The sequence below is a fragment of the Stegodyphus dumicola genome, chromosome X1 (genome assembly GCF_044657685.1).
Source record: "Stegodyphus dumicola isolate Sdum_Otavi_A_Nest chromosome X1, ASM4465768v1".
Lineage (NCBI taxonomy): Eukaryota > Metazoa > Arthropoda > Arachnida > Araneae > Eresidae > Stegodyphus > Stegodyphus dumicola.
Window position 1 is genome coordinate 259,174,183 of NC_140780.1, and position 21,502 is coordinate 259,195,684.

General features: G+C 33.7%; 1 protein-coding gene across 1 annotated transcript in view; it reads right to left on the reverse strand.

Moving 5' to 3' along the window:
• Window positions 1-21,502, reverse strand: part of LOC118187953 (uncharacterized) — a 562,718-nt gene that overhangs the window by 473,225 nt on the left and 67,991 nt on the right. The gene's annotated exons all lie outside the window — the stretch shown is intronic.

Below are 21,502 nucleotides of genomic sequence, written 5' to 3' on the forward strand. Positions count from 1 at the left end.
CTTTTAAATAATTTAGTTCTTCATCAAGGGCTAGTTTGGAGGAGCAAACTTGAAGAGCACGGAAAACATAAGACTAAAATGAAGCTAACTTTTGTTTAGTTGGATAACATGATTTAAAGTGAGGTGGAAGGCAAACCGATGAAGGTTTACGGTAAACCGTAGTACTGAAGTTGGATGTGTTACGTGTGACCAGAATGTCGAGAAACGGAAGAGAATTGCAAGTCTCAAGTTCAAAATTGAACTGAATAGCAGGATCAATAGAATTCATTGTTGAAAGAACTTTATTTAAATCATCTTTATTACCTTCAAACAGAGTAAAAGTATCGTCTACGTAGCGGAACCACGCCGGTAAGTTTAAAGTTTCAAACAATTTTGATTCATAATAATGCATGTAGATATCAGCTAGGATGGGACTGAGGGGGCTTCCCATGGCTAATCCCTCAGTTTGCTTGTAATATTTATTTTGGAAAACAAAATGTGTTTGTTTCAAACAGAGTGAGAGAAATTAGCTCATGAATTTCGATGCAAGAGAAATGAAATTCGCGAAGTCTCGTTTCTAGACATCTTAATGCACCTCTGGGTGTATTAAGCCCCACTGGGACATTGGTGAATAATGATTTCATATCAAAAGAAACCATGAGTAAATTACTAGGAGAAATGTTTTTAACATTTTTTACAAACTCTATTGAATTTTTTATGGTGTAAATGTTATTGTCTAATAGAGTTGAAAATCTAGAAACTAAATATTTAGCTAATGGATATGAGGCAGTACCTAAATTTGATACAATAGAGCGGAAAGGAATACCACGTTTATGAATTTTGGGAAGAGCATATAATCTGGCACAATTCGCAACAGATGGGATAAGCGAATGTTTTAAGTTGCCTGAAATGATTTGCGAAGATTTGATGGCAGCTTTTATTTTTGACAAGTCCGAAGATGAAGGATCTTTAGGGATCGGATTATATGTCCTTCGTTTAAGAGTTTAGTGACACCATCGATGTAAGTGTTCTTATCCATGACGACTATCTGGCCACCTTTTGTCGGCCTTTGAAATTATAATATCCGGGTTAGAATGAATTTCGCGCATTGTAGCTCTTTCTCTCGCAGTTAGATTTGGTTTCAAAGGCTTATTATTGAATTTCACATTATGAGCGATAAGATGCCTAATCATTTCTTTCTGTGAATCCGAAACTTTACTGAACTTGAAAGCTTTTTCGATTAGAGCGAAAATCTTTGGAATCGAGGGTTTACAGGTTTGTGAGAAGTTAAAATTATATTTTAGAATTCTCTCTTGTTCTTTTGAAAGACTAACATTAGAAATATTAACTATTGGCTTGATGTTTACAATGGGAAGATTTTTTGAATTACTTGAACTGGAAGATTGTAAAAGAAGTTTTTCGAATTTAACTACAAGGGTGTTTTTATGACGGTTACTGCATTCTCCGTTCTAGACCAAGACATTTGTTCAAGGGCAGTGAGTTTTGGATATGATTTAGCGAGTTCCACATGAAGCTTATAGAGTTCATAAAATTTTGGACAATTGTTGACGTGTATCCCCTATGACGGACCGAATTAAGGCAAGCTTGCAATTGGAGCTTGCCTTACTTCTGTCTGTCATAAGGGATACACGCCAACAATTGTCCAAAATTGAACATTGCCGACAAAGGTGGCCAGAGAGTCGTCATGGATAAGAACACTTACATCGATGGTGTCACTAAACTCTTTAATGAAGGACATATAATCCGATCCCTAAAGATCCTTCACCTTCGGACTTGTCAAAAATAAAAACTGCGATCAAATCTTCGCAAATCATTTCAGGCAACTTAAAACATTCGCTTATCCCATCAGTTGCGAATTGTGCCAGATTATATGCTCTTCCCAAAATTCATAAAAGTGGTATTCCTTTCCGCCCTATTGTATCAAATTTAGGTACTGCCTCATATCCATTAGCTAAATATTTAGATTCTAGATTGTCAACTCTATTAGACAATAACATTTACACCATAAAAAATTCAATAGAGTTTATAAAAAAGGTTAAAAACATTTCTCCTAGTAATTTACTCATGGTTTCTTTTGATGTAAAATCATTATTCATCAATGTCCCAGTGGAGCTTAATACACCCAGAGGTGCATTAAGATGTCTAGAAACGAGACTTCGCGAATTTCATTTCTCTTGCATCGAAATTCATGAGCTAATTTCTCTCACTCTGTTTGAAACAAACACATTTTGCTTTCCAAAATAAATATTACAAGCAAACTGAGGGATTAGCCATGGGAAGCCCCCTCAGTCCCATCCTGGCTGATATCTACATGCATTATTATGAATCAAAATTGTTTGAAACTTTAAACTTCCCGGCATGGTTCCGCTACGTAGACGATACTTTTACTCTGTTTGAAGGTAATAAAGATGATTTAAATAAAGTTCTTTCAACAATGAATTCTATTTATCCTGCTATTCAGTTCACTTTTGAACTTGAGACTTGCAATTCTCTTCCGTTTCTCGACATTCTGGTCACACGTAACACATCCAACTTCAGTACTACGGTTTACCGTAAACCTTCATCGGTTTGCCTTCCACCTCACTTTAAATCATGTCATCCAACTAAACAAAAGTTAGCTTCATTTTAGTCTTATGTTTTCCGTGCTCTTCAAGTTTGCTCCTCCAAACTAGCCCTTGATGAAGAACTAAATTATTTAAAAGCAATAGCTATTAACAGGGGCTTTTCACCCAACATTATTAATCAATCAGTTAAAAAATTCTCATCTCAACACACTAAAAGGTAAACTCTTGTTTTAGGAGATTATAAAAATTCTGTTGTCATTCCCTTCTTTCCATCAATTAGCTATAAAGTTGCACATATTTTGCAGAAATTTAACTTTCGGGTTGTTTATTCTCCCATCAATAAAATTCCGAGTTCCATACTCAAGGACCCCATTCCGGATATGTATTCCTGGGGTATTTATAGGATTCCTTGCCAGTGTGGTTTAATTTACATTGGCCAAACTAAGACAGCCTTAAAATTTCGCGTCAAGGAACATGAGGCATATGTTAGAAAAACGGAAACACAGAAGTCTTCTGTTGCTCAACATTGCTGGTCCGAAAACCACACTTTCAATTTTTCTGCTGCCAAAATTATTCAAAAAACATCTTCCATTGGAGAATTGGATTTTCTAGAGGCATTTCACATTCATAAAAATCTTTCTGTTCTAGTTAACGATCCTAATTCCAATTCAAATTTGCCTTCGGCCTTTAAAGAAATTATGTTTTAGTTCTGGTTTCAGCAACAAATGGCGCCACTTGCTTATTCTTGTCCAGGCTTTCTTATCTAATCATTATTTCCTATCTTGTTTATTTGCGGTTTTGCAGCTGAGGATGCTGGTTCGGTAAAACCATCGAAACTAGTCCTGTGAAAATTTTGTAAATATAACGCTGATTTTTGTTGTTTGACTTCTGAATTAGTATTTATTCGGCGTTGTATTGTGTCTTAATTAGGTTTACAGTATTTGAATTAATAAATATTTGGGTGTTATTGTGCACTGAAAAGATGCACGGTATGTTTATTCTTTAGTTAACTGCTTTGGAGCTTTTAGACAATTACATAAATAGTTATGCTACTATATTTGCTTTAAAATTATATATATATATATACTTCAATTTACGAAATTATATATGTAACGTTCAAGCATAACAAATGCATGATATAACATGTGGATGCCATCACTTTGAAAGCCCACACTTAATGTAATACGAAATTTTCAATAGTAAAAAAAAATAATTAAAAACTTATGTCTATGTTTGCAGAAGGCAAAAACTAATACTATCATCTGTTTTCCGAAAAATCAATCTTCATATGTCACATTTACAAATAGCTTTCTTTGGAATTTCTTTCGTAACCAGTTTTCATTTCGTATCTCCAGTTTTCATTAGTTTGCATACAATCGAATCCTTCCTTTTGCACAACTAATGATATCTCTGCGCATTTAGAAATAACGCTGGTATGAATTCGTAATTCTTTCCACGAAACTTCTGGCTGAAAGTCGACAAGCTTGAATTAAAAATTACTAAAATCGATGGAAACGTCACCTCAAAACGTTTCAAGATCTCTTTCAGCAGCACTCCTTCGGACATATAATTAAAGCTCAGAATATGCTGGGGTCCTACAAATATGCAGATTGCTCTTGGTTTAAAATGGGAAGAACTCAAAACTAATACGCCATTTTATTCTTTGTTTGAAATCTCAGAATTTTGGGAAATGTAGTACTGGAAAATGAATGATAATGGAACGCTTAGACTTGCTTCGCTTTCTAAGCTAGTTGCGTAATATTTCAGTACTCTAAGTCTTCTCTGAAATATGGAAACTTTAACCATAATAAGCAGTTAGAAATTCAATTCTAGACTCAGAATTTACTATCTATAAATTTTAAACTCTAAGACGTTAAGGCATAAACTTCATCTAACATCTTTATACGAATTGACACAAACGCAACAGAAGTCACGCTGTAAATCATCTTCTATGCAGAAAGGTGCTTTAAACAGTATCACATTATGTATTTGTAACTCACTGAGTATTATCCGTACACTTTATCTAAGGGAATAGAGCTAAGGGCACAGACTATCTAAGGGCACAGAGCTTAGTAACTAAATCATCATCTAGTGCTGTCCCTTCGAAAGCAATTATTAATGTAATTACTACACATACACACGTTCACATTCAATGATTTTAAAAGCGCGTGTATTATTTCAATACATAATAAATTACATAAAAGTCATTTAAACTTGCATGTACTGAATACGTATATATGTATGCATAATCTCCGACTCCAGTATGAGCTTATACTTACCTCGGCAAACAACACATTTCGAATTATTTTGACTTTTAGAAATACGCTTAAATTATGAAACATTTAATGATACTTCAATTACCAAAACGAGCTTATAAGATCCAAAACTAGCAAAGAAGGTATTCGGGAGCAGCAGATTTAAAATGCGTTGAATTGAAATTAAATTGACTTCAAGTAACTGAGTTATATTAAATAATTAATCATACTTAGGTTTACGTAATATCAAAGAAAGCAGCCTGTAAGTTTCTGCACCAGCACACCTGTAAAGTAGCTGTATTCTCTGTTCCGTAGAAATCCATTTTATCTAAAGCTTAGAAATTAACTCATTCCAAAATTTCGTCTAAAGCTGGAAACATCCTGCATTCTAAAATTAAGCTTCGAAACCTTTGGTTATATTAAAGTGTCATGCAAGTGCCAAAATTACTAATTATGAAATATTTCTGTGTTACCTAAACTATTTATTTAAACTGTAGAATTTAATGCAAATCACCTGAAGCAGATACTAGAGTTCGCAAAACTGCATACACTAATGATTCTATTTCAAAAAGAGATATTAAATCTCTGTTCCGATTTAAATAATTATACGCAATCCCATTCATACTAATACGTCTTATAAATACAAATAAATTTTTAAAGAAATAATATCTTTCTCTCCTAAGACTGAAATATCTTAGAGTACTTCTAAGAAAAAGTCTGCAAAGTTTTTTTTGGAAAACTATGCTTTCAGATCATCTTATTTTGCTCAATCCTTTTCAGAACGATAAATACTTAAAAAAGCGATATGAATCATTTCTGAAGCCATGAGCACCAAGCTTTAACCGACATTAATTTAATTAAGATAGCAGAATAGAATTCCATCAATTAGCTATAAAGTTGCACGTATTTTGCAGAAATTTAACTTTCGGGTCGTCTATTCTCTCATCAATAAAATTCAGAGTTCCATACTCAAGGACCCTATTCCGGATATGAATTCCTGGGGTATTTACATGATTCCTTGCCAGTGTGGCTTAAGTTACATTGGCGAAACTAAGAGAGTCTTAAAATTTCGCGTTAAGGAACATGAGGCATATGTTAGAAAAAAGGAAACATAGAAGTCTTCTGTTGCCCAACACTGTTGGTCCGAAAATCCAACTTTCAATTTTTCTGCTGCCAAAATTATTCAAAAAACATCTTCCATTGATGAACTGGATTTTCTAGAGGCATTTCGCATTCAAAAAAATCTTTCTGTTCTAGTTAATGACCCCAATTCCAATCCATCTTTGCCTTCAGCCTTTAAAGAAATTATGTTTTACTTGTGGTTTCATCAACAGATGGCGCCAATGGCTTACCTCCTGTACAGGCTTTCTTATCTTATGTTATCTAATCATTATATCTTATCTTGTTCATTTGCGCTTTTGCAGCTGAGAATGATGGTTCGGTAAATCCATCGAAACTATTCCTGTGAAAATATGCTGATTTTTGTTGTTTGATTTCTAAATTTATATTTGACATTCATTTGTTATCTATCATATAATCAAAGTACTTATATACTATTTTTTTATCCTTTTAAATAAATTTTCTGCGTTTTAATGGTGCTATACCAAATCCACTTGTTGAACATGACTCAATTCTGCAGCAACAAATAGCGTAATGATGGGGGAAGTAAAATATGCCATACTTCAATAGATGCAACGGCTTCGCAAGGTTCGAGCAATGAAATGAAGGTTATGGGCGCTAGAAAAATGGATCACGGCCACCTATAGCGAAAACTCTCTTTTTCTCTTTAAATTTCATTCATGAATAAATTTAATTGCGTATGATTTTCAAACGTTTTAGTGTACTATATTTTTTGGTGCCTTGGTTTGTATAGTGCGCTTTAGTAGTAGCAGTAAAAGGGTGAGAATCTTTCGGAGCGTCCACCAGGGTGCTGTTCATCAAAATTCGGGCGGAGTTATACAGTTAGTGGGATGGGATTACACCTGTACATCAAATGGTGAAATTCTGGAGTCCCAACTTATTTGTATTTGGGATATAATTATTAGCATGAAAAGAGTTTTATTTCCACCACCACTAACTAAATTCGACATATGTTTTTATGTCTACATATGAAACTACAGATATTGAAATTATTAAACGACTTACGTATCAGGAGATATTTGGTGGTGTCGCCGAATATGCAAACATACACCGGGTGGACATAATTAAACTAACAGTGCTCACAGTGTTTTGTAGCGCGATCTATTTGCGAGAATGACGCCACATTTTGTAGGAAGATTAAACAAGACGGGGGACGAAGGAATCTGCGAAAAAAAAAATTAGTTCCAAAAGTCGCCGCTAGGGGAATATTTGGCGCTGTGTAATAGAAAATAGAGTGTTAACAAATGCAAATTAATACGGAATAAAATTTCCTATTACGCATATTATCTGATTTAGTTCAAGTGCAATATGGCAACACTTTTAAAAAAGCGTAAAATCTACATAAACACCGATAAAGTCTCGTGATCTGCAATATCACGTACGCTGAGCAGAAGAAGAAGTTCTCTATTCAAATTTCACGTTACATCCATTCGCACAGTGCCAGCAGCTTGGATTTTAAAAGGCAATGTGTTAAGTTTCGAATCAATCGGATTGAAAGTTTACGTGCAATGTCTCCTTCTTTAGTCGAGCGTGCGTTAAAGGTCAAATTCTTTTACCTCAACTAGTGCAACGCGTCAGCCGCTCTTCGTGCTTTTAGAACGCACAAAAAATGCGTAAAGGTAACGGTCCTGTGTCAGTTAATGGGCTAAAAGCAATGGTTGCGACGTTTGAGAAAACAGGTTCTCTGAAGGTTCAGTCAGGCAGAGGACAAAAACCTGTACCACAGGCTACAATCGAAGCAGTTGCCACGGTGATTGTCGACAGAGGACCAGACAATATTGCTGCCACCTTTAGCGCTCGTGGAGTAGCTCGGAATATGGATATGCCATACAGTAAGGCATGGAAAATCTTACGAAAGATTATCAACTTCTATCCGTACAAGATCAGCCGTTTACAGGAATTACTGTACCCCGACCATGATAAGCGATTGACTTTTGCTCTCACCTTTTTTGCCAGAATGGATAGATGATGCTTGGCCGTGGAAAATCTTATGGGGAGACGAGGCCCACTTTTACCTGAATGGAACTGTGAATACCCAGAACTGCCGAATTTGGGATGATAAATCACCACATGCAGTAACAGCAATTCCCTTACATTCAACAAAGGTAACTGTTTGGTGTGGGTTCACAGCGGAATTTATCGTAGGTCCATTCTTCTATGAGAACATTACCCCGACAGGACTTGAAACCTGTTCTGTTACCGGAGAGAAATATCGCCACATGTTGAACAGCTTTGTCATTCCGGCACTTCAGCAAAGACAATGCCTGGGGAAATCATTTTCATGCAAGATGGAGCCCCTCCACGCGTTGCTGTACGGGTGCAACAGATGCTACGACAGAAATTCACAACAGAAAGAGTCATTAGCCGCTACTTTCCAACTGCATGGCCACCTCGGTCGCCTGATCTTACCCCATGCGACTTCTGGCTATGGGGTTACCTTAATTCCAAGGTCTATCAAGGAGTGGTCCAGAACCTGGCTATGTTGAAGGATAATTTATCACGGACTGTACGGGAGATTCCTGCAGACATGTTACTTTCTGCTGTTGTGCATGCTGTGCACAGAATGCAATATGTGGTCCACAACAACGGCAGCCACATTGAACCTCATTTGAATGCAAAATAAAAGGTAATTTCCGTATTGATTTGCATTTGTTAACACTCTATTTTCTATTATACAGCGGGCCCACCAGTGGCCGAGCGGTAAAAGTCGCTAAACACTGGTAGTTCGGTCCGAGGTTCGAATCCCGCGAACGGGTTGGCTGCATGGGCGTTTTCGTGGTTTTCGCCATGTGTAACGTGTATACGAGCCAGTTTCCCTTAGAAAGTCCTCCACGAAGGCACCCCTCCCCTTAGGCAGATAGCCTTAGTGTGCTTTGCCATAATTAAATACACCACACCACTATTATACAGCGCCAAATATTCCTCTAGCGGTGACTTTCGGAACTAATTTATTTTTTCGCTGAATCCTTTGTCCCCCGTCTTGTTTAATCTTCCTACAAAATGTGGCGTCATTCTCGCAAATAGATCTCGCTACAGAACACTGTGAGCACTGTCAGTTTAATTATGGCCACCCGGTATTATAAGATAGTTCTCTCAGCAAATAAAGAAGTATTAATAGTGAGTTAAATCAATCAGAAAGACTAAACACTGAAAATGTTCATCTCTATACGAAAATAATTTAGTTTACTATCTTACATAAGATCTCTCTTTGTTACTCGGCTATCATACAATAACAACAGAATAAAATCTACATAATAAAGAGAATTTTGAGTTAAATAGGCAAAAACTTGGATATAATTCCATGTAACTGAGAAAAGGGGAACAAAAAAGGAGAAAACATATTTTTGTATTCTCTAATAAATAATTTCTTTACGAGTTTCATAAAAATACAATAAATGTAAGGAATAATTTAATGGCATTGCCTGTAGAAATTCAGAGGAATAAACAAGTTTTAAATCTTCTTTATCACAGCTAAAATCATCTGAGTATTAATATTGCAAAACCTGCATACGCCTTTTAGTAGCTGTGTTTCGAATGAGGACAGAGAAAGCTTCCCCCTGAAACAGGAAATGAGGAGTGATGACGTAGTCATGTTGACACTGACTGCAAAGAAGCAGTTCGCAACAAAAAAAAATATTTTAAATTAAAAAAAAAAGAAAAAATAGCTATAATTTAGAAGAGAAAATGTTACTCAGTATGCATTTTTAGCTTTTAAAAAGTAATAATACTTATTGATTAATTTTAAAATAACATATAAATTACGATACATTTTCGTTTCTTAAAGTGCTGCAGTTTTCTCCCACTGTGCATTTATTATTAAATCATGAAAGAAAAAACTATGGCATTCATTGCCTTTTTTTCATCAAAGAAAGCGATTTTTCATATCTTCACAATCACTTCACAGAAGATGTTCGCTGCAAATTCTTGCGTTCTTCACATTAATCGAAACCTGTCTTCGACACATGTATCCACTTTTTCGTCAAAAGCAAACTATCCTGTGGGAAAATATGAAATACAATTTACATGCCTATCTCATTTCCATGAATTTTATGTCACTTTGCTACAACTTAAGAAGACATATTGTTATGTCTTATACATGAACGATACTTGACAATAGTAGTCTCAAACTACATTTTGTTGGGCCAATGCACAATTTGAAAGTAGCTGAAGGGCAGCAATTATTTAAAAATAAGTGGGGGAATTTTTTTTTTAACAAAACAAAATTTGTTAATAAATTAAAAACTTTTTACTGTGTGTTTGCTAAAACATACAAAAAAATAATGCGAAGAAAAATATCAAATTTATACTTAAATATTGTCTTAAATCTAAAAGTTGGGATCTGAAAATTTTTCTATTAGTCACAATTTGGAATTCAGGCAGACAGTTAAATATTAGAATTTGACAGCTAAATATTAACATTTTCAGACTGGTATTGATTCAACTAATTGTAACATGTTGATGTAACTTCAAAGTAACTTACTTTTAATTTAAACTAAAAAGAAGTACACGAAAGCTTCCAAAGAGGGATAAAACTTGAGAATAAATAATGACAATCTATCCTCTTTCTTTATTTATTAGATTTCTCTATGATTAAAATAAATATTATTTTTTCTATTTACATCTTGGAGGGAAATCACTAATAAATATAATCCCAAAATGTAGATTCTCATCGGCAGTTTGGTTCTTTTCGTAGACTTCTTAATTTTCAGCTAAGAAAAAAAAGACTGTTCTCATGTAAATGTACTCAAAATCAAAGCGAGTTTCTTATTGCAAAAATTTTCAACTGAAGATATTTATTTTTTGGCAAGTGCTAATCGAATTTGTATCTTCAAATATTTAAAAAAGATTTATATCACAGTGTAAATTAATTTGCTCCATTTCTACATTTTCCGAAGAGTTACTCACGTTCGTTTTTGGATATGAAAATAGGGTAAAACTGGACTTTAAACCATTACAATCTTAAACGTTTTCTTCAAATTCTTGTCATAACAATGCGAATTGATTTACGGGAAATATTATTATACGGGAATTACTCTGAGCGCCGCATGCGGTCCGTGGGCCGACAGTTTGACACTGCTTCACTAAAAAAATCAAAGTGATTAAAATTAATTTGGGTTGTCCACATTGCTAGAATATTGCTTGGCAACAGAACCACAGGCGAAGTCAGAGCAGTTGCAACATAGGGACATCAGACTACTTCCTGTTAATTCTCCTGACGAGGATCACGTCCACAAGAGTTCTCTCAAAGGAATGACCTAGCCCTTCTATTTAACCCTGATTTCGAGTAAGACTTAAATCTTTCTATTTGAGGAGCAAATATTCGAGCAAGTAAATCAAGGAGGAGATCTTCATTTCACCTTAACTTATTTCTACGCATAGCAAACCGGCTACACTATGATAATTGTCACTAACATTATGACACACGAAACGAAAAAATTTGGCAGAAAGAAAATGTAATTAAATAATGAAGGAAACTTTCTCATTTTCTGATTTGATGTAGTACAGTTGGAAACCGAAAGTGCAATAATAATTGGTAAACAAAGCTTCCTCACTTGTGAAATTAATCAGAAATATTGATTTAAGTTTCATCTACTTGCGTTATATTGGATAGAACAGATCCAGTCACTTATATTATTATCAAAATTATATTTTTATCAAAATTATATACTGTTTTGTGTTTTTGTGTATCTTGAGTCATTATTTTAATCACACGACCAGATCTCATGAATAATCATGAGCGAATGCATTTGTACTTGACATCTGTCATAGACGTAAAGCACCGATGATGATAGTAAGATCAATGACGGGCAAGAACCAGCTCCATTCTAATACCTGGCGAGAACTCCCTAAGGCTGTGGAGAGTTGGAGGCTGTGGTAATTTTTCGTGCCAACGGAATTTAAGTGCCTCTGCTCATCAGAGACTTTTAATCACAAATCTCAATGTCATAGCCAAGTCCTCTTGGCGCAGGAGCAACGTCCGCTTACCATCAAATCTAATAGGCAGTTATATTGTTCTCAAAATGTAGTAGCTTAACAAGCCAAAGAAAACTAAATTTTCGTCACGAAATAGTTAACCATCATACTCCGGTTAGATAAATAACAATGCTCTAAAGTAAATATCAATGAACTACATACTTAGATTTCAATCTAAAGAAACAAACCATTCACTAAAGTACGATTTCAAATAAAATGGTGTATCTTAACCAAATACTTTCACCAAGTGTGCTCTGAATATATTACCAATGGTTTAAAACAATTTGAAACATGCTAACAGATATCAAATAAATCCACTGCCATTCCGACGTTTCGCTCGGAACTATATTTTAACATCGTACCATATGCTGAAATGAGGTCATATAAATTCTGGAATCGCAAGAAATGCGTCTTTCTTCATCTGATTTATCGTTTTGAAACAGATTTCCGAAACACCTACTCTTGCTTTTCCAATTTTCGTTTTTATCTCATTTACTTCGCGTTAATGCATTTCCAAAACGAGAAACTGAGTCTGAAGTAGACTGACTCTCAGAAATAAAACAAAGAAGAATATCTTTTACTCTGTATTTATGAAAATTTTGCCAAAAGTTTCATTTCGAATTTCCTCGAGCGAAAAACGGTAATTTTGTATTTCTGATGAAAAGTTCAAAGTTGTTTAAATTTCGTAAAATAAAGGTATGAACGCTACTTGCAAAAGAGATTTATTTTAATTTTTTTGGACAATGATATAAACAAATAAGACTAATTTTATTTCATATAAGGCTAAGAAAGGCTATATTTTTGAATAAAATTTAATGACCAAATTATTTAATCCAAATAAACAATTTGCTAGCTATTTTAATTGACTTCTATTTCTCTCAGTTTACGTTCAAAACAAATATGGCTGTGTTTGATACGAAGAAAAACATTAGAACAGCAGTAAGGATGAAAATTGCTTAGCTTAAATACATATGTTACCTGAAGCGATTAGATTTGTTTGATTTTGTTACTTTTCCCACTAAAGCAAACAAACTTCCATACTTTGCATAACATTTTAAAACCTCGGTTTAAGACAAACGAGCACATTCATGTAATAAATTCTTAAATTTGGTTTTTGAAAGAAAATCCAATCTTAAAGAATTTAATGTTTTGCAGTGTTGCTTAATTGCTTCGAGGCATTATTTTCAATTGAAATTCAGTTTTCTTAAAAACTTCTAGAATGGATATGTTATTGAATAAATTCAATTACAGATAGAGCGTTTTAAAACTGCTACAGAATGCAGACTAGACGTTTTTCAAACGTGAGTATTGCTATCTCACGATATCAGTTGCAAAGGATCGATTATTTTCCGCGAGACAATACTTTGAGTAAACGTTTACAGAAGAAGTCATTCTCACAAAGTTCGATGTTTCAATGTATAATTATACTCTTTTATTACAGTAAGTTCTTTTCCCGAGTCACTAAGTGCTTCCTAAATAAGCAGCTCACACTTGTATTAATTTAACACCTAAATACTACTCAAATAAATTTTCATCATATTTAAACAGATCTGGAGTAAGATTAGTGTCGTCATAATGTTTCCTGTCATCACAGAGTGTCTTTAGTAGTACACTACATTTACCGAATTGTCAAATTTACATTATCTCCTACCACTTAACTAGCAAACGCTTTTCAATTACTCACCCATGACTTTTCTTCCAAAAGGTAAATAAATAAAGTGTACATAAGTCCCTAACTTCTTTTTTCCAATTCCAAATGTATTAGGAAATGGTAGAAAATAATTTTTCAGCTCAATTACGTAAACAAAAAGCAGTCAGCAAATACAAACAGAGAGATACATAGCATAAAACAGTATTTTAATCATGTTTAATGAATATTTAGATTTTATTATCTTCGAAAACTAATAACACAAAAATTACTTTTTTGAGTCCTTTTACTGACATCTAAGATCCATGCAATTAAACTCGAAGCGTCAAGTAACAGTATTTAAAATTCCATTCCTTAATCTCTACAGTGACAATACATACGGCACGCAAAGGAGGTCAAATGTAGCTTGTGACGTAAGAATCCCGTTTTGACCCACGATCATTACATTCCTTACAGGCAAAGGAGGTAAAAGTCAACAACTGCCGCTGAACCCGCAGGTATGCTAAGTCCTGTTAGCTGTCAAGTCGAAGCCATTTCTCAGGCTTCAATGCAGGATGATCCGATCAAAAGACTGTCTAACCGGTCCTGCCAATTCTTATCGGATCTATTGGGCAAAAAACATCGACAGACTAGACAAATAAACTGAAGTTACTGAGAATAACAACTTAGTCCACTACCCATGCTGCCACTGACCCATGAACCAGCATGCCTAGTGCCATGACAAGAATATTAATGTTCATATTGCGGCCAATTAAATACAGATAGCTGACTGACAAAGGTACCTTCACAATGCTAAGTTATCCGGAATTATTATAAAGTGATTTGAGTAATATTTGCACGAAAGTAATGTTAATGATTAATGCCAACTCAAGAAATATATATATATATATATATCAATAAAAGTTATTGATATTAGAGGTAACAAACATTTTTTTAAAATTTTAGGTGCTTTCATTTAATAGTACATGAAACAGATATACTTAAAGAAAATTTAGATTGTTTAAAGACGCAAATTTCTAAAACCAGCCAAAGAAGTGCTTAATAAGGTAAACGAAAACATAGTTCAAATTCAATCACTTTTTCTTGAAAATTGTTTAAAGATAAATGTTAATTATTGCAATTTTAACTATCAAGAGTACCAATGAATGAGAAATACTTCTATTCGCAAAGTTTTGATTATATGAAAAAAAGCTTTCATGCATTCAAACTAAATTTTTAATCACAGAAAAGAAAGGAAAAAATAAAGCATGATGTGCATTAGATTCAGTATAACTAACTGCCTTGCACATCGAAATGGCTGCTCGACTTTAGATGAGTATATCCTTCAAAACCAGTATACGGTGTTTAAATATTTTTTAAAAAATTTCAACTTTCCTTCCATTTTTCAAAATATCCAAATTTTCAAAGACATTTATTTTCATATAATCTCCACATCCATTCAAAAAATTGTTCTAATTTGTCTTGGAGTGTCTATTTTGCTCATAAATTAATGAAACTGTTTTAGAATCCTGTCAGTATAAATTTACACTCATAATTAGATTATACAAAATGTTTTGAACATTCATTTCCATCAAAGAACGTAGGGTTTGGCATGAAATAAACATAAATCCCCTAAAACGAATTAAAAAAATATATCAGTTTTAATGCTAACATAGTATAAAACTTTTGTTTAATGTTTTGCATTAAACAAAATGCAATGTTTAATGTTTTGCATTAAATAAGATTTCTTGAAAAATAAATAATAAATATTACTTTAAAAGAAATTGTGCTATATTTGTCTTTCAATTCTATTTACAAACGTTTAGATACTTTGTTTATTTTCCTTTTTCGAAAGCAGACATCACGTTCATCTTTAATATATGATTTTGATACCTTCTGATAATTTTTTAATCTAGATGACTCATGACGAAACATTCCTTTTCGTTTATGATTCCTTTACGCATTTTCTATAATAGTGACAAGAAAATTATCATTATTTTTAGTATAATTATTGAATTTTTTTTGAAAATTTTTATGTACATTTCAGAGTTTCTTATTTTGAATACTTAAGTAAGACTAACTATTGAAAAATAGGAAATAATGTAGTAATTTATTTTCAGTCCTCAAACATCCAAATTTATTTCAATAAAAAAATAAAAATTCAGATTTCAGAAATACACTTAAAAAGAAGCTATTGGAGCAAATAAATACACATTTCTATACAGCTAGAAGTAAGTTCAAACTTTCAATGAAAATATTGCATAAAACATGACCTTTATATGAAAAAGGTCACTAGAATACATGTATATATCGCCAGATTTCCTGAAGATGATAGCAATTCTTTAATCACTTCAATTTTCGCTTAAAAAAAAACTCCTTGGTTTATGCAGTTTTTTAAATCCTTATGGAACATTTCAGGATAATTCGAAAATTTCTCTCCTGCTGAGCATGTGATTAAAAATTGAAACTCAACGCGGTAACGGAAGATTATTATGGGCAGAATCGATATTAAAAGAAAAACATAAGTGTATATTCTTTATGTCTTTTATCTTAGTGCTTAATAATCGCTTTGGCACAACATAATACGTCAAGAAACATCATGACGTGTGTCGCAGTAAAATATTTGAATTTAACTACATACCTTCAGAAATTGAGAAAGACATCTTGCAGATATGGAGAACGATTTCAAATTATCATCAGCTACAAATGCTTATTAATTAATGCAATATATACTTCTAATAATAAATCGGGCGATTTTACTATGCAAGTAATATTTATAGATTTATTAATAATTTTATATTCACACAAAGTGTCAGTACCCCATGATCATATTTAAGGAAATTGATAGCATCCGCTTTTAATCCGTCCACTACAGCTAATCTACTTTTCTACAATAAAAATAATGAAACTAACTACGAAACACTAGTACATCTTAAAATAATTTACTACCAACCACCAAGTGACATCTAGACAATCAGTAAAACACATATGCCATATAAGACTTAACAGTAATATATAATATAAAACTAGGTAATATAAAATAATTTAACAATAAAATAATAATATTATTATATTATCAAAGATATAAGACATTTATCATGAAAAACTAATTGAATATTCATAATAATAATTTATTAAAATCCAAATAACTGGATCATTAATCTCGGGTATTCATTTGAGTGTGCAGTCAATCGGAAATATTTTAGAAAGCTTTCTCATAGTCCGAGGTTGCGTGATAAGGTACAATAACTGTTTAAGTATTAGCAATTGTATAATTGCATAATGCACTGGACTTGTTATAATTGTATAATGTACTGAATTTTGTAAGATGGAATATGTATTTGTGTTTCAGTTTATGCCCCCCCCAAAAAGGTGGTAACTGAACAAAATATTAGTATGTAATCAGTATCGTATCAATTTAAGTTATATACTGATGAAATATTGTGCATAGTAATTGTATAATGTAATAGCGATTATAATATATACTATATACTGTAAGATGCAATTATCTAGTAATGTAACGGTATTTAATCAATAAGTTGATAATAAATATCATTACTGGATTTGTAATTAATGCACTTCTGTCATTTATCCGTAACTGTACCAGTTGTAATATACTTGCAATTGTATTAAATATTGGTAACTATGTAATGTACAGGTATAACATATTTGTATAATGTACAGTATTATAAATGTATTTGGAAGTTTGTTTTTGTTTTGTATTGTGCGCAGTAATATTATAAAGTATAGGAGATTGGATAAAGTACTATATAATGTAAGGTAAATTTGAATCTGTTGTAATGTATCAGTACTTGAAACAGATTTTAGTATTTACCTAAGAATGCAAAAAAAAGAAAAAAAAAACTCGTTAAAAAGTAGATTGATAAAACGCTGTACTTGTACCTGCTGTATAATGCATTACTATGTAAAAATACTCGTGAAGAAGTAGATTGATAATATATTGTATTTGTACATGCTGTATAATGCATTTTTTAATAATATAGTTATGCAATAATCTGGTGCAAGTTATTAGTCTATCAAATACTGGTAAATGTATAATGTATAGGTATAAAGTACACACAATATTGGGAGCACACATTAGTTTCATAAGATGTAATCACTTTTGTATAATGTTTTAATAACTCAACTATGTTTTAGTATTTATTCAAGAATATATTAGCATATATTCAAGAATGTTTTATGTATTTGTATTATGTAATTGCATCACATTTTTGGTTTTATATTTTATACACTGAAGTATTTGGACACCTATGCAAGTGACGATATCTGCGGTCCTAAGGTACGTCACGGACTACGCCGTTATATACCGTGTATGAAACAGCATCGGCTTTAGTCGCATGCAAGATGCCTCGCAGTTCGGAGCTCTCTGATTTCGAGAAAGGTATAATTATCGAGTATCAGAAATGTGGCCGATACTTAAGGGACATATCTAGCGATCTGAAGTACCCAAAATCGACAGGGGCCTATGTGATTAAGAAGTGGAAGGTGAGCGGTGATTGTCGGAATGTGCCCCGAGTCGGCAGACCAGCGAAACTGGGAGATAGATACCGACGAGTGCTGTCCAGAGAAATTCGGGAGAACCGCACCCAACCGACGGCCCTCATCCGCGAGAAGTTTCAACAGGCATCCGGGAGTATTGTTTCAATGAATACCATCCGTAAGGAAGCACATCTGCTTGGTTTTTATGGTCGTGCTGCTGCCCATAAGCCTTTGATCACAAAGTCCAAACGCGCTGCTCGGTTAATGTGGTGCAAAGCACATCGAAATTGGACCGTAGATCAGTGGAAACGGGTTCTTTGGAGTGACGAATCAAGGTTCACCCTTTACCGTTCAGATAGCAGGGTCTGGGTCTGGCGTCTACCTGGAAAACGTCTCCTGCCAGAATGCATTGTGCCAACAGTCAAGTTCGGCGGAGGTGGAATTATGGTCTGGGGATGTTTCTCCTGGTATGGGCTGGGACCCTTGGTCCCCATTCATGGTAAGCTCATCTCCGATGCCTACTGCACTATTCTGGATGACAATATGCTTCCTACATTGTGGCAGCTTTACGGGTTGGACCCCTGTTACTTTCAGGACGACAATGCCAGTTGTCATGTTTCGACGTTAACCAAGGCTTGGTATGGTGCCAATGGAGTTCATCGAATGGACTGGCCTGCCCAGAGTCCAGACCTGAACCCTATCGAGAACCCCTGGGACGAGTTGCATCGCCGAATTCAGGGGTGTACTACCCGTGAAAAATCGGTGAAGAAACTTCTATGTCTTCTCCAAGCCGAGTGAAAGAAAATACCACTTGCTATCATACAAAGACTTTGGAAAGTATGCCCCAGAGGGTCCACGCTGTGATTACCTCTCGTGGAGGCTCTACCAACTATTGATTTTGAATAAAGTTAGCTTTTCTTTTCTATCACAGGTGTCCAAATACTTATTGGTAGTCAGTGTATTTGTATTATGTATTAGTAAGTATGCATGTATTATGTACGATGGTAAGAGCTTCGGCTTCCTAAAAAGCACAGTGCAATTAATATCTTCAATGGCCTTAAACTGCTGAGTTGGTAATCAATTCTGTATAGATTATGTAATAATCTGGGACGGAAGCCAAATCAGCGGATTTCAGGATGTCAGTATATCTGAAAATAGATAAAGATAAGAGAATACAGACAAAGAAAAAAAGAAAACGTTTTGACGCATTCTTTTTATAATATAAACGTTCATTTTCCTTGCTTTGCACGTGACTGTCATTTCGTCTGTTACTTATTTAAAATTTTCTCATTGAACTATGGATAAAATTAGAAATTAAGTTAATGACCTAAAACTGCAATAGTATATTACAGTAAAAGTGAAAAAATTGACAGTTTCACTAACGCGTGTGTCGGATTTGCGCAATACTTATTGGGTCTCACAACATTTTTGTAAATATTACGGGGGGGTTACGAAAAAATCTCAGTGATAAAAGGGGGTCGCGACTGAAAATGGTTTAAGAAACCCTGGCTTACACTATTGCTCTCCTTGGTTAGAGCACACAGAAAAATCAAAACTTGTTCACAACGATTAAACTTATGTTATAATTTAGCAGTTTCCGAGGCACGGATTATATCCAGGGATGAAACTTCTAGGCGTTCATTCTCGGCCGCATTCAGAGGATTATAAAATATAACCAAAAGGAATTTAACTTTACTTCTGTTGACTGGGAACACTATTTGGACTTCAAACCGTTGATAGCATTTTGGGTCGTTACCAACATTCCATTTCTTACAAAACTCTTTCTTAGAAAAATAAACAACTAAAAGGACTGTTCCGATAGCTCCCCTTCCCCGGCGCCATTTCATGGATTTTTCGACCGTTTGATAAAGAGTCCAATTTTCTATAAGCAGTTTTCTACAACATTAACGGAGATTCATTACTCTGGGGTCATATTATTATTATTAGGTTTGCAGAATAAAAGAAGTTTTCTTGTTAAAGTTCGGAAGCTAATTTCTGCTCTGATCTAAGAAATCATATATCAAGAGGTTTCACTAATGATCATAAAAGAAAGAATGACTTTATAGCATTTATTATAAAGCAATATTAATTATGATGAATAATTGTGTTTGCCTTATTTATAAGATAATATTAAGTGCTATAATTTTTATAAATTAAACATACAATTTTAAATTGCCTTACTTTTTAAAATGTTCAATTAATAAAACTTTTCTTGCAGTAGTTTCTTCAACTCAAATAAAATAAAACCTTCAAATCAAAATCATGTTTTAAAATCTGCACGAAACACGATTAATGAACATTTCTACCAAAGCGTAGTGTTTGTGCACTTGTTACCGATAAATTATAAAATAGTTAGGTGGCAACTTCTTATGCGAGATATTCACTTACCTAAAATCTAGAACTTAGGTAGCAAGTGAACGAAATTACTTGAATGAATACTTATCGAGTTCATTAATTAAAAATTCGTTAAAGTGTTACAAAATATGAAATTGATAATAAAACAAATTCCAAATTCCAAGTAAGGGTTCCAGATGCCCATATTCGGTGGAGGATTACAATATTCAAAATTCGATGGCTCTAGATGCTGTTGTTTTCACACTGCATGAAACATGCATACATTTATGCAGATTCTTCATTATTTAATTTCTTTAAATATAACACAGGAAAATAATATTTGGTGGCAACAATTTGAAAAGGGAAACGGACATTTAAAGTTAGTTTTCGACGCAAAATGCCAAAACAAAATTAATAGCCCTTCTGGGCTAACACCCTTTGGGCTTTAAAAAAAGGCTACATCTTGAATATTTAAAATACATTTTTCTTTATTAAAACAAATAGTTAAGTCATTTAGGTTATTTGAATGTGGCAAAGCAGGCAAAGGCTATCTGTCTAAGGAAAAGGATACCTTTGTGGAAGACTGTCTGAGGGAAATTGGCTCGTATTCACGTTACACATGGATTAAACAAATGGCAAAATTGCCCACATTCATTGTATGACAAAATATACTATTGCAGCACATTTTATACCTACTTTCTAGTGGAATATTTTAAAAAACTCGTTTTAAACACATGATTTTGAGTTCTGAATCCTAGAATTTCTAGCGTTTAATTGTTGAAGTACATAGATGCTTAGCTTAAAACTGTTTCAGGGATTAAAGTAAAAGCTGAATGCGGAAATCAGATTTAAATTTTTATTGTTCTTTCTTCGTTATCTAAAAGTTAATCAGTGACCATGAACATATGTGACATCAATCACGTACCTTCGATCAAAGTTCATATTTGATAGTTAAGCTGTTAAAAAAATCACTAAAAAATTTGCTCGTATGAACTTCGTACGTTAAAACCCTGTCTCTGTTACTGTAAGTAAAATGACTGCAGCCGAACACTTTTGCATACAGACGCCTTATCATTCAAAAGCTTCTCAATTATACTCCATATTTCTGC